The sequence below is a fragment of the Heptranchias perlo genome, chromosome 1 (assembly GCF_035084215.1).
Source record: "Heptranchias perlo isolate sHepPer1 chromosome 1, sHepPer1.hap1, whole genome shotgun sequence".
Lineage (NCBI taxonomy): Eukaryota > Metazoa > Chordata > Chondrichthyes > Hexanchiformes > Hexanchidae > Heptranchias > Heptranchias perlo.
In genome coordinates, this window is record NC_090325.1 from 151,500,675 (window position 1) to 151,514,721 (window position 14,047).

Genomic DNA, 14,047 nt, shown 5'->3' on the forward strand with positions numbered 1-14,047 from the left:
AAGAAACTGGCTGAAAGGTAGGAAACAATGAGTATATGTGAGGAGTTCTGCCAGAGTTGGGGGTGATGTACTGAATGGGGTACCTCAGAGCTCAGTGCTGGGGCTGCTACTGTTTCTTATTTACATCAATGACCTGGGGCATGATTTTAATATGCCGGCGGGATGGCAGAATGGGCGTGTGGGAAACCCAAAAAATAAATCCCTACCTTTCCCCACACGATCATGACTTAATTGATGACCCTCAATGTTGGTTCCGGGTTTTGCCATCTGAAAGCTGCTCAATGGGCAGACTGCGCACCCGCATGACAGGCTGTCAGCTGGAGTGTGTGTATTTAAAGGGCCATTGCATCAATGGCTTTTGCTGCATAAAGGAGCAGCAGAGGGGCAAGGCAGCTCCAAGATTCAGTGATGCCTCACTTGAGGTGCTGCTGGCCGGGGTGAGGAGGAGAGGGGAAATATTGTAACCTGCAGACAGGAGGAAGCGCCCTGCCTCTGCCACCAAGAAGACCTGACTCGAGGTGGCTGAGGAGGTCACCAGCAGGAGCAACATCTCACTCACTTGGGTGCAGTCCAGGAAGCTCTTCAATGACCTACTAGATCAGCAAAAGTGAGTACACTTACTGATTCTCCTGCATTCCATGGTGCACATCACCCCCATCACATTCTGCACTGCCAAGCCTACTCCATCATATCACTCCTCACATCCACTTGAGGCTCATCATCAACTTACCTTCACTTCCTAAGTACTTCCTCACCTCCCCATTTGTGAACCCACCACTACCACTCACCCCAATCCTGATCCAATGTGATGTCTCTGACTGATAGACATCCTCTGATGCATCACTTTCATGGTCAGCCTCACCCAAAGCAATGCATTCATCGGCTGATCACTTCAGCCTCACTCACTCAAATGTCGGTACTTTCTCCCCTTGTAGGAGAAGAGAGCGCAAAATGCACGTGAGAGGACGAGGACTGGAGGGGGCCACAACAAATAGTGGCCCTCACAAAGGCGCAGGAGGAGACGCTGGAGATCAGCCGCACCATCGAGGGCCGAGACTGGCACCCCACAAACGTCTGGTGACACAACTTTAACATTCATCACACACATGAATTGATGTTAACAATGATTGGCATGTTGAACACCTCAGTATGCTCATCGCAACATGACACATCTGAGACGATTCTTAATATTGCCTTCTGCTCTCTTCTAGACCATTCAGCGACCGAAGTAATGGGAGAGGGAAATTCCTCAGAGGAGCTTCCGGCCTCTGAGGGCGCACCATTACATCTTAGCAAGCCATGCACCAGCACAGATGCTCACACTGCAGTGGGTCCTACTAATCAGTTAGTTGGGTTGGCATTTGGTGAATCACCACCCACAAGTGAGCACGAGCAGACACTGGTGGCAGGGGCAGCTGTGGAGAGTCCGCGTCTGTGGGCGCACTCCTCTCCAAGCTCTGCTCAGCTGGACGCAGATGCTGAACCCTGGAAACCATCCTTTAAAAGGAGAATCATCCTGGATCGCAATGTCTTCACCTTCGATAACCAGTTCTTTAACCAAACACACGGAACAGCCATGGGGACCAAATTTGCACCCCAATACGCCAACATTTTCATGCACAAGTTCGAGCACGACTTCTTCACTGCACAGGACCTCCAACCAACGCTATACACCAGATACATCGACGACATTTTCTTTCTATGGACCCACGGCGAAGAATCACTGAAGAGAATACACGATAACATCAACAAGTTCCATCCCACCATCAAGCTCACCATGGACTACTCCTCAGAATCAGCACCTCACTCTACCGCAAGCCCACGGACAACCTCACGATGCTCCACTTTTCCAGCTTCCATCCTAACCACGTCAAAGAGGCCATCCCCTATGGACAGGCCCTGCGAATACACAGGGTCTGCTCAGACGAGGAGGAACGCGATGGACACCTACAGACGCTGAAAGACGCCCTAGTAAGAACGGGATATGACGCTCGACTCATCGATCGACAGTTCCGACGGGCCACAGCGAAAAATCGCATAGACCTCCTCAGAAGACTAACACGGGACGCAACCAACAGAGTACCCTTCGTCGTCCAGTACATCCCCGGAGCGGAGAAACTACGCCATGTTCTCTGCAGCCTTCAACATGTCATCAATGACGACGAACACCTCGCTATGGCCATCCCCACACCTCCACTACTCGCCTTTAAACAGCCACCCAACCTCAAACAGACCATTGTTCGCAGCAAATTACCCAGCTTTCAGGAGAACAGCGTCCACGACACCACACAACCCTGCCACGGTAACCTCTGCAAGACATGCCAGATCATCGACACAGATACCACCATCACACGAGAGGACACCACCCACCAGGTGCATGGTTCATACTCCTGTGACTCGGCCAACGTTGTCTACCTCATACGTTGCAGGAAAGGATGCCCCAAAGCATGGTACATTGGCGAGACCATGCAGACGCTGTGACAACGGATGAACGGACACCGCGCAACAATCGCCAGACAGGAGGGTTCCCTCCCAGTCGGGGAACACTTCAGCAGTCAAGGACATTCAGCCACCGACCTTCGGGTAAACGTACTCCAAGGCGGCCTTCGAGACACACGACAACGCAAAATCGTCGAGCAGAAATTGATAGCCAAGTTCCGCACCCATGAGGACGGCCTCAACCGGGATCTTGGGTTCATGTCACGCTACACGTAACCCCACCAGCGAACAAAAGTTATCTGTTTTTAATATAACGGGTCAATTGCTGTCTTTTCCTCCGGATGTTTCTATGTTTCTTCCTCTCTCTCTCTCTCTGTTTTTTTTTGTTCTGGCCGTTTGTATATTCGGTGGCCCTGTAGGTAACACCTATCTGTCTGAACACTTTGGTTGCCTTGGCAACGGGCAGTTGAAAAGACTGTCTGTAATCACCAGGTATTGTTCTGTGATTTATAAATGCGAGAGGTTCGAGGATTTCTTGACATTCACCTGAGGAAGGAGGAAGCCTCCGAAAGCTTGTGAATTTTAAAATAAAATTGTTGGACTATAACTTGGTGTTGTAAAATTGTTTACAATTTTAAAAGGAGAATGATCAAGGGACAGCAGCACATTTGCGAGGTACGGAAAGACGTGCCACACACACCCTCCACAATAGGAGGGAGGATGGAGGAGTCCACCTCCTGCATTAGTGGACTGGTGGCACAGGTACGTGCGGGAATGTCTGAGATAATGGCGCAGGTAAGTGCGGAATGTCTGCGATGGAGAGGAGGCTAGCCTCCATTGAGCTTCAAGCACGGTTCACAAATGAGACCATTCGGACCCTGACAAAGGCCATGCAGACTCAGGGTGAACAACATTCTGCCGCCTTAAACAGGCTGACCGAAACTTTACAAGTGGGCTTACCAGGCATCAACACACATCCTCCAAACTGTTGTCCAGCAGGGTGGTAGGAGTGATGAAGCCCTGGCCCAGGAGAGGGGACATGGAAATGAGGACACCAGTCAAAGCACTCCCATGTCTCACCCGTTGCGCACTCCCCCCACCCCCCTTCAACCTATACCCACAATGCTGCCTCCTCTCCAGGTGACCAAGTCTGCCCCTGCACAGGTGCAAGTGGAGGAGTCTTTGGAGGGGCCCTCTAAGGCTCCAAAACCCAGAGGGTGTAAGCCCAAAGCATCTCAACAGTCAGGGCATGAACATGAGCAACTTGCTGCTACCTCCACTGCAGCCACAGGGGATGCACCATGTCGAAGTAGTAGGAAGCAAAAGGCTACGGTTTTGTAATCACAAAGGGTATGCACAAGGGTTTCTGACAGACTGTTGTGTTTTTCATTTATATTTGGTTTATGTTAAGTTCACATTAAATGTCAGCATTCTCACCACTTGCCCATTCTTGAGTGCCTTTTATGATGAAGCACATGAAAGGGCGCGATCATGAACGTCGCGACTTGATGCCACCCAGTGGGTGGGTTTACAGTGGGTATATGTGTAGTTATAGGACTGTTTTGTGGGGGGGGGGGGGCTGTTGGCGTTGGCATTGCTCGTGCCAGGTGATCTGAAGACTGGACTATCCTCACTTTGCAGATGTCCTCATGAGAATTGGTCAAAAATTAGTGACTCCCTGGCCTCAGGTGAATCACTGCTCTGCCCATGGGTTGCCCATCCTCCACTTCGTCCTCCTCCTCAATGTTGATGGCAGATGTGGATGCTGGATGAGGGCATAGGGCCTCATCCACCGGTAACCCTCTCTGTTGTGCAGGACGCAACAGAGGTCTATAATTCTACCCACTCTCGCTGGTGCGTATTGAATCGCTCCCCCAGACCAAACCAGGCACCAAAATCACATCTTGAACAGTCCTATCGCATGTTCAACGACAGACCTGGTGGCGACGTGGCTGTTGTTGTATCGACGCTGTGCCTCGCTGATGGAGTTTCTCACAGGTGTCATAAGCCACGTCTGCAGGGGGTATCCCTTGTCTCTGAGGAGCCAGCCTTCAAGTCTGTTTGGTGTGTGCAAGAGGGCCGGGATGTTGGATTCCCGCAGAATGAAGGAGTCATGGCAGCTGCCAGGGAATCTGGCATAAACGTGAACAAATCTTTTCCAGTGGTCGCAAACGAGCTGCGTGTTGATGGAGTAATATCCCTTTCTGTTGATGAACAGTTCTGGCTCATGTGGAGGTGCTCGGATTACTACATGTGTGCCATCAATTGCACCCTGTACCCATGGGAAGCCAGCCAGGGAGTGGAAACCCACTGCCCTGTCCATTTGGCTGAGGTTGTCCATGGGCAAGTTGACGCAGTGGGACTCCCTGCGAAACAAACAATTGGTGACCTGTCGTATGCACTGTAGGCAGATGATCGAGAGACCTCGGCGATGTCAATGGTGACGCCCTGGAAGGATCCGGAGGCAAAGAGGTTAATGGCAGTGGTGAATTTAACTGCTACAGGCAATGCGATGCCACTAGGCCCAGCCGGGAGCAGCTCGGCATGAAGGAGCGCGCAGATATCTGCGACCACCTGGCAACTCACTCTGAGCCTTCATAGACACTGCTCCTCAGAGAGGTCCAGGAAGCTCAGCCCGGTCTGTAGACCCTCTCATGAGGGCAGTGCCTCCTGCGACGTCGGACCCTTTGTTGTTCCTCTCTCTGCTCGTGTACAGGTCCCTGTGGCGCACCTCTGTCTTGTGGAGCTGCAAGTGGTGGAACTGCACGTCGTGCCTGTCGCGGATGGTGATGTGCCTCCTCCTCTGATGTGCTGGTGAATGCAGCCATTGCGCCCCCACCCCCACCCCACCCAATCCTGATCCTGATGTCAGTTTGAGGGGGTCCAAAAAGTAGGTAAATATGTGTAAACAGAACAATTTTGAGTGTGAACCAAGAATTCTCAGTCTAAACACAAAGATCTCCCAGTCAAAAGTTTGTCTGAGAGAACTGAGTGTCCTGCTGCAATAACTCACCTTTTATTCCCATCTGTCAAACAGGGATTTAAATGGCCAAATGGCTGTCAGCTGCAACCCGCCTAGTTTCCCATGTTGTGCTTCACAGAGCACGGGAAACACGTTGAGGCAGCGTTGAAATCATCTCCCTGCATCAATAACAAGATTAATCACCATTTCAACAACTTTAAATAGCTTAATTCCTGCCTTAAATAGCGTCCTGCCGGCTTTCATTGGCGGCGGGACTTCCGGCTTCCAGAAGCGCGCACCCAGATGGGTATGGCTCATGCGTGTTTTTCGGCGGGTTGGAGCTGGGATTCCCTCCCACTCCGGAAATTCCTGATTTTGTTTGCCCCCCCCCCACGCCTCATCCCCAACGCACCCAGACTTTGAAGATAAAATTGTGGCCCTGGATTCAGAAACTCAATGCAAAGTGGTCACATTTGCAAATGATACCAACCGAGAAGGGAATCAGAGGAGACAACTCAGAAATTATTGAATCAGTTGGACAAAATATCTATGTAGGCAGAAAAATGGCAGGTGCAATTTAATGCAGTCAAAAGTAAAATGCTACACATAGAAAGGAATAAAAGACAATACACATACTCCATGAATGGTGTTGAAATAGCTACGGGTGAAGTTTAGAGATCAAGGAGTCTTAATACACTCCATGTCAAACATGTCCAATAAATGCAGGACAGCAATCAAAGCTAATAGGATGTTTGGATATACAGATCCAAAACAACAGAATGCAAATCGGAGGAGGTAATGATCAAACTGTACGGTGCTCTGCTCAGACTGCACCTTTAATATTCTGCCCATTTCTGGTCACTAGAAAACAAGAGAGATATTCAAACGCTGTAGGCAGTGCAGAGAACAGCCACAAGACTGATCCCCAGCATCGAAGATCTGAGTTATGAGGAAAGATTGAATAGACTTCAGCTTCTCAGCCTGGAAAGGAGGCATCGGTGGGGTGATCTTATACAGGTATAAATGATTGTTACGGGTGTGGAAAAAGTTAACCTAGAAATTACTTTAAATTAAATTGCAGGAGTACAATTAGGGGACACACATTCCAACTCCTAAAAGGTAATTTTAGGACTGATGTCAGGAAATTCTTCTTCACAAAGAACGATCAACATGTGGAATAAACTTTCAGATAGAGTAGTGGAAGCAAAAACCCTGGAATGCACGCTACATTGGTGAATGTTGGGATAATATGGGCCAAATGGCCATCAACTGTAATTACCTTGTGATCTTGATTGGCTGCCACATTTCCCTATATTACAACAGTGACTACACTTGAAAAAGTACTTCATTGGCTGTGATGCACTTTGAGACACCCTGAAGTCATGAAAGGTGCTATATAAATCAAGTTTGTTCTTTCTTTGAGATATATCTAACAATTTAAAAACCAAATGCAGACATACATTGCAAAATTACAACAACAGTTCAAAATTCTGACTCTAAAAATGCCTACCCTATAATGTTAAAGTATGAGAAAATAGGCAGCATGGTATAAATAGGTATTCTACTTTGGACCTAAGAAAGATAGATCAGTGTATTTTCGAAATGGTGAGAAGCTAGAAACTGTGGTGGAGCAGAGAGATTTAGGTGTCTATGTATAGAAATTATTAAAAGCTAGTGGACAGGTACTAAAAATAATGTAAAAGGCTAATGGAATGTTAGCCTCATTCGCAAGGGGACAGGAATACAAAGGGGTGGAAATTATATTACAGTTGCATAAAGCTCTGGTTAGACCGCATTTGGAGTACTGTGTCAGTTCTGGGCACCCCACCACAAGAAGGATATACTGGCCTTGCGGGGGTGCAGCGCAGATTCACCAGAATGATACCGGGGCTTAAAGGGTTAAATTATGAGGACAGGTTGCATAGACTAGGCTTGTATAGAAAATTAAGGGGTGATCTAAGTTAGGTGTTTAAGATGATTAAAGGATTTGATAGGGTAGATAGAGAGAAACTATTTCCTCTGGTGGAGGAGTCCACAACAAGGGGGCATAACCTTAAAGTCAGAGTTTGGCCGTTCAGGGGTGATGTCAGGAAGCACTTCATCACACAAAGGGTAGTGAAAATCTGGAACTCTCCCAAACATAAAGCTGTTGAGGCTAGGTCAATTGAAAATTTCAAAACTGAGCTTGATAAAATTTTGTTAGGTGAGGGTATTAAGGGTTATGGTACCAAGGATGGTAAATGGAGTTGCGATACAGATCAGCCATGATCCAATTGAATAGCAGAACAGGCTCGAGGGGCTAAATGGCCTACTCCTGTTCCTACGTTCCTTCCTATTTTAAGCTCCTGTTTTGCCAGTGAAGTAATTTAAACAGCTCTTCATTATGTGTAAAACAAGGCTGAAGCAGTGAAATTACAAGAGGGAGCATTCCAGTACACCAGAATTATATTGGATTCACTGCAGTAGGAGACTAGAAAGTGACTGTGAGCAAGACTGTTATGTGGGATAGCAAGCCTAAAGAATCTCTTTAGTTTTCACTTGGGGCTCCACATAAAACAACAGCAAGTGAAGTAAGTGGTTTCTTGATGTACTTTTCAAAGTATTTCTTTGCAGCTGAAGACTTGGCTGGCTTTTTTTGAAACTGAAACATTCAGTTAATCATAGAATCAAAGAAAGGCTCCAGCACGAAAGGAGGCCATTCAGCCCATTGAATCTGCGCCGGCTCTATGCAAGAGCAATCCAGCTGGTCCCACTCCACCGTCCTATCCCCGTAGCCCCGCAAATTTTTTACTTTCAAGTGCTGTGACCACTGCTTTTCTGGATATTTATTAATGACTTGGACTTGGGCGTACAAGGCACAATTTCAAAATCTGTAGATGACACAAAACTTGGAAGGGTAGTAAACAGTGAGGAGGATAGGGATAGACTTCAAGAGGATACAGACAGACTGGCGGCATGGGTGGATAAGTACTTGAAAGAAAAAAAATTGCAGGGCTACGGAGAAAGGGCGGGGGAGTGGAACTAGCTGGATTGCTTTGCATAGGACCGGCGTGGACTCGATGGGCCGAGTGGCCTCCTTCCGTGCTGTAACCTTTCTCTGATTCTATGATTCTGTACTTATCCAGTTCCCTTTTGAAGGCCATGATTGAATCTGCCTCCACCACCCCATCAGGCAGTGCATTCCAGATCCTAACCACTTGCTGTGTAAAAAAGTTTTTCCTCATGTCAGCTTTGGTTCTTTTGCCAATCACCTTAAATCTATGTCCTTTGGTTCTTGACCCTTCCACCAATGGGAACAGTTTCTCCCTATCTGCTCTGTCTGGACCCTTCATGATTTTGAATACCTCTATCAAATCTCCTCACAACCTTCTATTCTCCCAGGAGAACAACCCCAGCTTCTCCAGCCTATCCATATAACTAAAGTCCCTCATCCCTGGTACCATTCTAGCAAATTTTTTCTGCACCCTCTCGAAGGCCTTCACATCTTTCCAAAAGTGCGGTGCCCAGAACTGGACATAATACACCAGTTGAGGCTGAACCAGTGTTTTATAAAGGTTCACCATATCTTCCTTGCTTTTGTATCTATGCCTCTATTTATAAAGCCCAGGATCCCATATGCTTTTTTAACTGTTTTCTCAACCTGCCCTGCCACCTTCAACGATTTGTGCACATATACTCCCAGATTTCCCTGTTCCTGTACCCCTTTTAGAATTGTGCTCTCTAGTTTATATTGCCTCTCCTCGTTCTTCCTACCGAACTGTATCACTTCGCATTTTTCTGCGTTAAATTTAATCTGCCAGGTGTCCGCCCATATCGCCAGCCTATCACTATCCTCCTCACTGTTCACTACACTTCCAAGTTTCGTGTCATCTGGAAATTTTGAAATTGTATCCTGTACACTCAAGTCCAAGTTGTTAATATACATCAAGAAAAGCAGTGGTCACAGCACCGACCCCTGGGGAATACCACCGTACACCTCCCTCCAGTCCGAAAAACAACCCTCACCACTACTCTCTGTTTCCTGTCACTTAGCCAATTCTGTATCCATGTTGCTATTGCCCCCTTTATTCCATGGGCCGCAATCTTGATGACAAGCCTATCATGTAGTACTTTATCAAACACCTTTTGAAAGTCCATATACACAACATCAACTGCATTGCCCTCATCTACCCTCTCCGTTATCTTATCAAAAAACTCAGGTTAGTTAAACATGATTTGCCTTTAACAAATCCTTGCTGGCTTTCCCTAATCAATCCACACTCGTCCAAGTGACTGTTAATTCTGGCCCGGATTATCGTTTCTGAAAGTTTCCCCACCATTGAGGTTAAACTGACTGGTCTATAACTATAACTTGGAAGTGTAGTGAACAGTGAGGAGGATAGTGATAGGCTGGCGATATGGGCGGACACCTGGCAGATGAAATTTAACGCAGAAAAATGCGAACTGATACATTTCGGTAGGAAGAACGAGGAGAGGCAATATAAACTAGAGAGCACAATTCTAAAAGGGGTACAGGAACAGGGAGATCTGGGAGTATTTGTGCACAAATCGTTGAAGTGGCAGGGCAGGTTGAGCAAGCAGTTAAAAAAGCATACGGGATCCTGGGCTTTATAAATAGAGGCATAGAGTACAAAAGCAAGGAAGATATGGTGAACCTTTGTAAAACACTGGTTCAGCCTCAACTGGTGTATTATGTCCAGTTCTGGGCACCGCACTTTAGGAAAGATGTGAAGCTCTTAGAGAGGGTTCAGAAAAGATTTACTAGAATGGTTCCAGGGATGAGGGACTTTAGTTATATGGATAGACTGGAGAAGCTGGGGTTGTTCTCCTGGGAAAATAGAAGGATGTGAGGAGATTTGATAGAGGTATTCAAAATCATGAATGGTCTAGACAGAGTGGATAGAGAGAAACTGCTCCCATTGGCGGAAGGGTCAAGAACCAAAGGACATAGATTTAAGGTGATTGGCAAAAGAACCAAAGCTGACATGAGGAAAAACTTTTTTACACAGCGAGTGGTTAGGATCTGGAATGCACTGCCTGACGGTGGGTTTTTCCTTACACCCTTTTTTGAAAAAGGGTTTAACATTTGCAATTCTCCAGTCCTCTGGCATCATATCTACGGATATTTGTAAGATTATGGCCAGTACCTCCGCAATTTCCACCCTTACTTCCCTCAGCATCCTAGGATGCATCCCATCCGGACCGAGTGACTTATCTACTTGAAGTAGCCTTTCTAGTACCTCTTCTTTATCAATTTTTAGCCCATCCAGTATCTCAACTATATCTTCCTTTACTGAGACTCTGACAGCATCTTCTTCCTTGGTAAAGACAGATGTAAAGTACTCATTTAGTACCTCGGCTATGCCCTCTGCTTCCATAAGTAGATCTCCTTTATGGTCCCTCTTCTTACTACCCGTTTACTGTTTACATGCCTGTAGAAGACTTTTGGATTCCCTTTTATGTTGGCTGCCAGTCTATTTTCATACTCTCTCTTTGCCCCTTTTATTTCCTTTTTCACCTCCCCTCTGAACTTTCTATATTCTGCCTGGTTATGAACCTGACATCTGTCATACACCCTTTTTATCCACTTCATCTTACTCTCTCTCTCTCTTTTGTCATCCAGGGAGCTCTGGCTTTAGTTGCCCTACCTTTCTCCCTAGTGGGAATATACCTAGACTGTACCCGAACCATCTCCTCTTTAAAGGCCGCCCACTGTTCAAGTACAGTTTTGTCTGCCAATCTTTGATTACAATTTACCCGGGCCAGATCTGTTCTCATCCCACTGAAATTGGCCCTCCTCCAATTGAGTATTTTTACTTTAGAGTGGTCCGTGTCCTTTTCCATAGCTATTCTAAACCTTATGCTGTTCCCTAAATGCTCCCCCACTGATACTTGCTCCACTTGGCCCGCCTCATTCCCTAGAACCAAGTCCCGCAATCACGTGCTCAATGGGCTTACCAGTCATTGAAATACAAACATTTTACTGAAGTAATATATCACAAGACTGACACCAGCTAATAATATACAACTTACCATTAGACAAAGATACAGGTCTCATAGATTATAATATTTTAATAGTATTCACACACAAATTGTCAACAGATGCTGGAAATACAAACCCGCCAAGTAAAATTTCCAAAGCTGTGCCTAAACCTCAACTTAAGCCCCAGGCCCCAGAGGTTGGTGCAGTCCTGTGCAAAGAAAAAACTTCTTCCAGGAATTTCTAACATTAAATGATCAATTTCAAGATTAAATTTAGTGTTTTTTTCAAAATGACATAATTTATGTTTTAATATTCTGATTAACAATATACACTGACCTCAGTGAAGAAAAAGAATGGCATCCAAAAATAATATGAAGACATTATGTTAAAATTTGAATGGTTCATTTTGTCCTTGTTATTGGCTCATGATTGTTTGAAAAAATAATTGTGATTTGATTAGATAGTTTGGTGTAGTTTGTTTGTTGCTGATTGCCACTAAATGGAATTTTTTTTGATTGCTTCACATCTAATCAATGAGGTATTTCAGCCTATGTTAATTTAACAAGCAGTGGATATTTCAGCCAATCGTGACTTTTTTTGCCCTACGTATATTTTTGAGATGTGATGCTCTGGGGCATAGCACCCTAAGAGTGTGCACTATACACAAAACTTTTTGATCTCTCATGATGAGGTAGAGGCTATGCTCTTGCAGGGGGAGAGTGCTCGGGTGTGGGAATGGAAGAGGGATTTCCATCTCCACTGAAAGGAATTAAAAAGAAGTTCGTAAGAGATCTACTCAGATACAACTAGCTAAGTGTTCTACGATAAATTCTTGGGAAGTGAACAGCTTTTCCCACACTCTGCTGATGGATTCATTTGCTTTCCTCAAATAACACATTTATATAAATGAATATATCTGTGGACATCTCCCACAGTAAGTAGCTCTTCATCTAGGATATCAAATGGGCATTCTGTGCCAGCTATTACAGTATGGTTATAAAGGGTTAGTACATTTTGAATACTATGTCCACTCCAATTTCAGACACAGGTGTCCCTTTTTTTAAATTTAAAAGTGAGGGTCAAGAAATATAAAACTTAAAAGATTAAATTAACTTGCATCTTTCTTTTGGCCATCAATGTTTACAACCCAAAAAACTGTATAAAACTGCAAATTACACAGTGGATTTTATAATAGTTTTTACTGCAGTAAAGAGATCACTACAAAAATAAACTTGTGAAAACCTTTACATATTAGAAGAGCTCTTATCCTAGAAATTAGATTAGATTAGATTTTTTATTCATGAGCTATTCTAAAACTATGTAACAAAACTGATTAAATTGAATCTCTTTTTTTAAAAAAAATCCCTGAATTTCAAATTTTTGAAGGAAAAAATAAAATAGTTCCAACAGGATTACAGCTAGTTTCAATATATTCTCCAAAACGGTAGACTATTTATCACAATTACTGAGACTATCAAGTAGTTACCACAACGCTCAATGCAGTAAAAATCCACAGTACTTAAAAAGAATTATTCTCTCCACTTTTAGGTCACCTCTAAAATTCTCCACTATACCACTTGCCAGTAAATACCCAGGAGGACAAATGAGCAATACATTCCAAGGTCTCTGATATCACTGTGCAACCCATGTTGATGACATGGCGATGCACAATATTAGCCAGGAAAGAGGAAAGATTTTTCTTTGTGTAAACAAACCAGTCAATATGAAAAATTCATTGTGTAATGAATTGAAAGTACAAACCCTTATCCAATCACTGTGTAACATAGCACACCAACCTGCCCTATAAGATCACTTACAACTACATCCAATTTAAAATTTGATTTTAAAAAATGGTGTTAGCATAAAACCAATAATACCTTAAATGAAAAGATTGAAATTAGCACTAAGTAGAATAAACATCTGAATAGATTTAGCTTAAACTGCTGGAATAAAAGCTCAGTCGTAACACCCTCGCCTCTGAGTCGTTATGGGTTCAAGTCCCACTCCAGAAAATCTAGGCTGACACTTTAGTGCAGTACTGAGGGAGTGCTGCACAGTTGGACGTGCCACCCTTCAGATGAGACGTTAAACATCTGGCCTCTCAGGTGAACGTAAAAGATCCCATGGCACTATTTTTTTTTGGTGGTTTGTATATTCGGAGACCTTGTAGGTAACACTTGTCTGTCTGCACACTGATTGCCTTGGCAACGGGCAGTTGAAAACACTGTCTGTAATCACCAAGTATTGTTCTGTGATTTATAAATGCGAAAGGTTCGAGGATTTCATTTCCACAACATTCACCTGAGGAAGGAGGAAGCCTCCGAAAGCTTGTGAATTTCAAATAAAACTGCTGGACTATAACTTGGTGTTGTAAAATTGTTTACAATTGTCAACCCCAGTCCATCACCGGCATCTCCACATCATGACTATTTTGAAGAAGAGCAGAGAAGTTCCCCCCGGTGTCCTGGCCAATATTTATCCCTCAACCAACATCACTAAAACAGATTATCCTTATATCATTATCAGCATGATATAACCATTGTTTGTGGGGCCGAATTGGTGCTGCATTTCCTACATTACAACAGTGACTACACTTCAAAAGTTCTTCACGGGCTGTAAAGCACTTTGGGACATCCTGAGGTTGTGAAAGGCACTATATAAAT

At 44.8% G+C, this 14,047-nt stretch overlaps 1 protein-coding gene across 5 annotated transcripts in view; it reads right to left on the reverse strand.

The window, feature by feature from the left end:
- The window catches only part of rapgef2b (Rap guanine nucleotide exchange factor 2b), a 565,137-nt gene that overhangs the window by 287,905 nt on the left and 263,185 nt on the right, over positions 1–14,047 (reverse strand). The gene's annotated exons all lie outside the window — the stretch shown is intronic.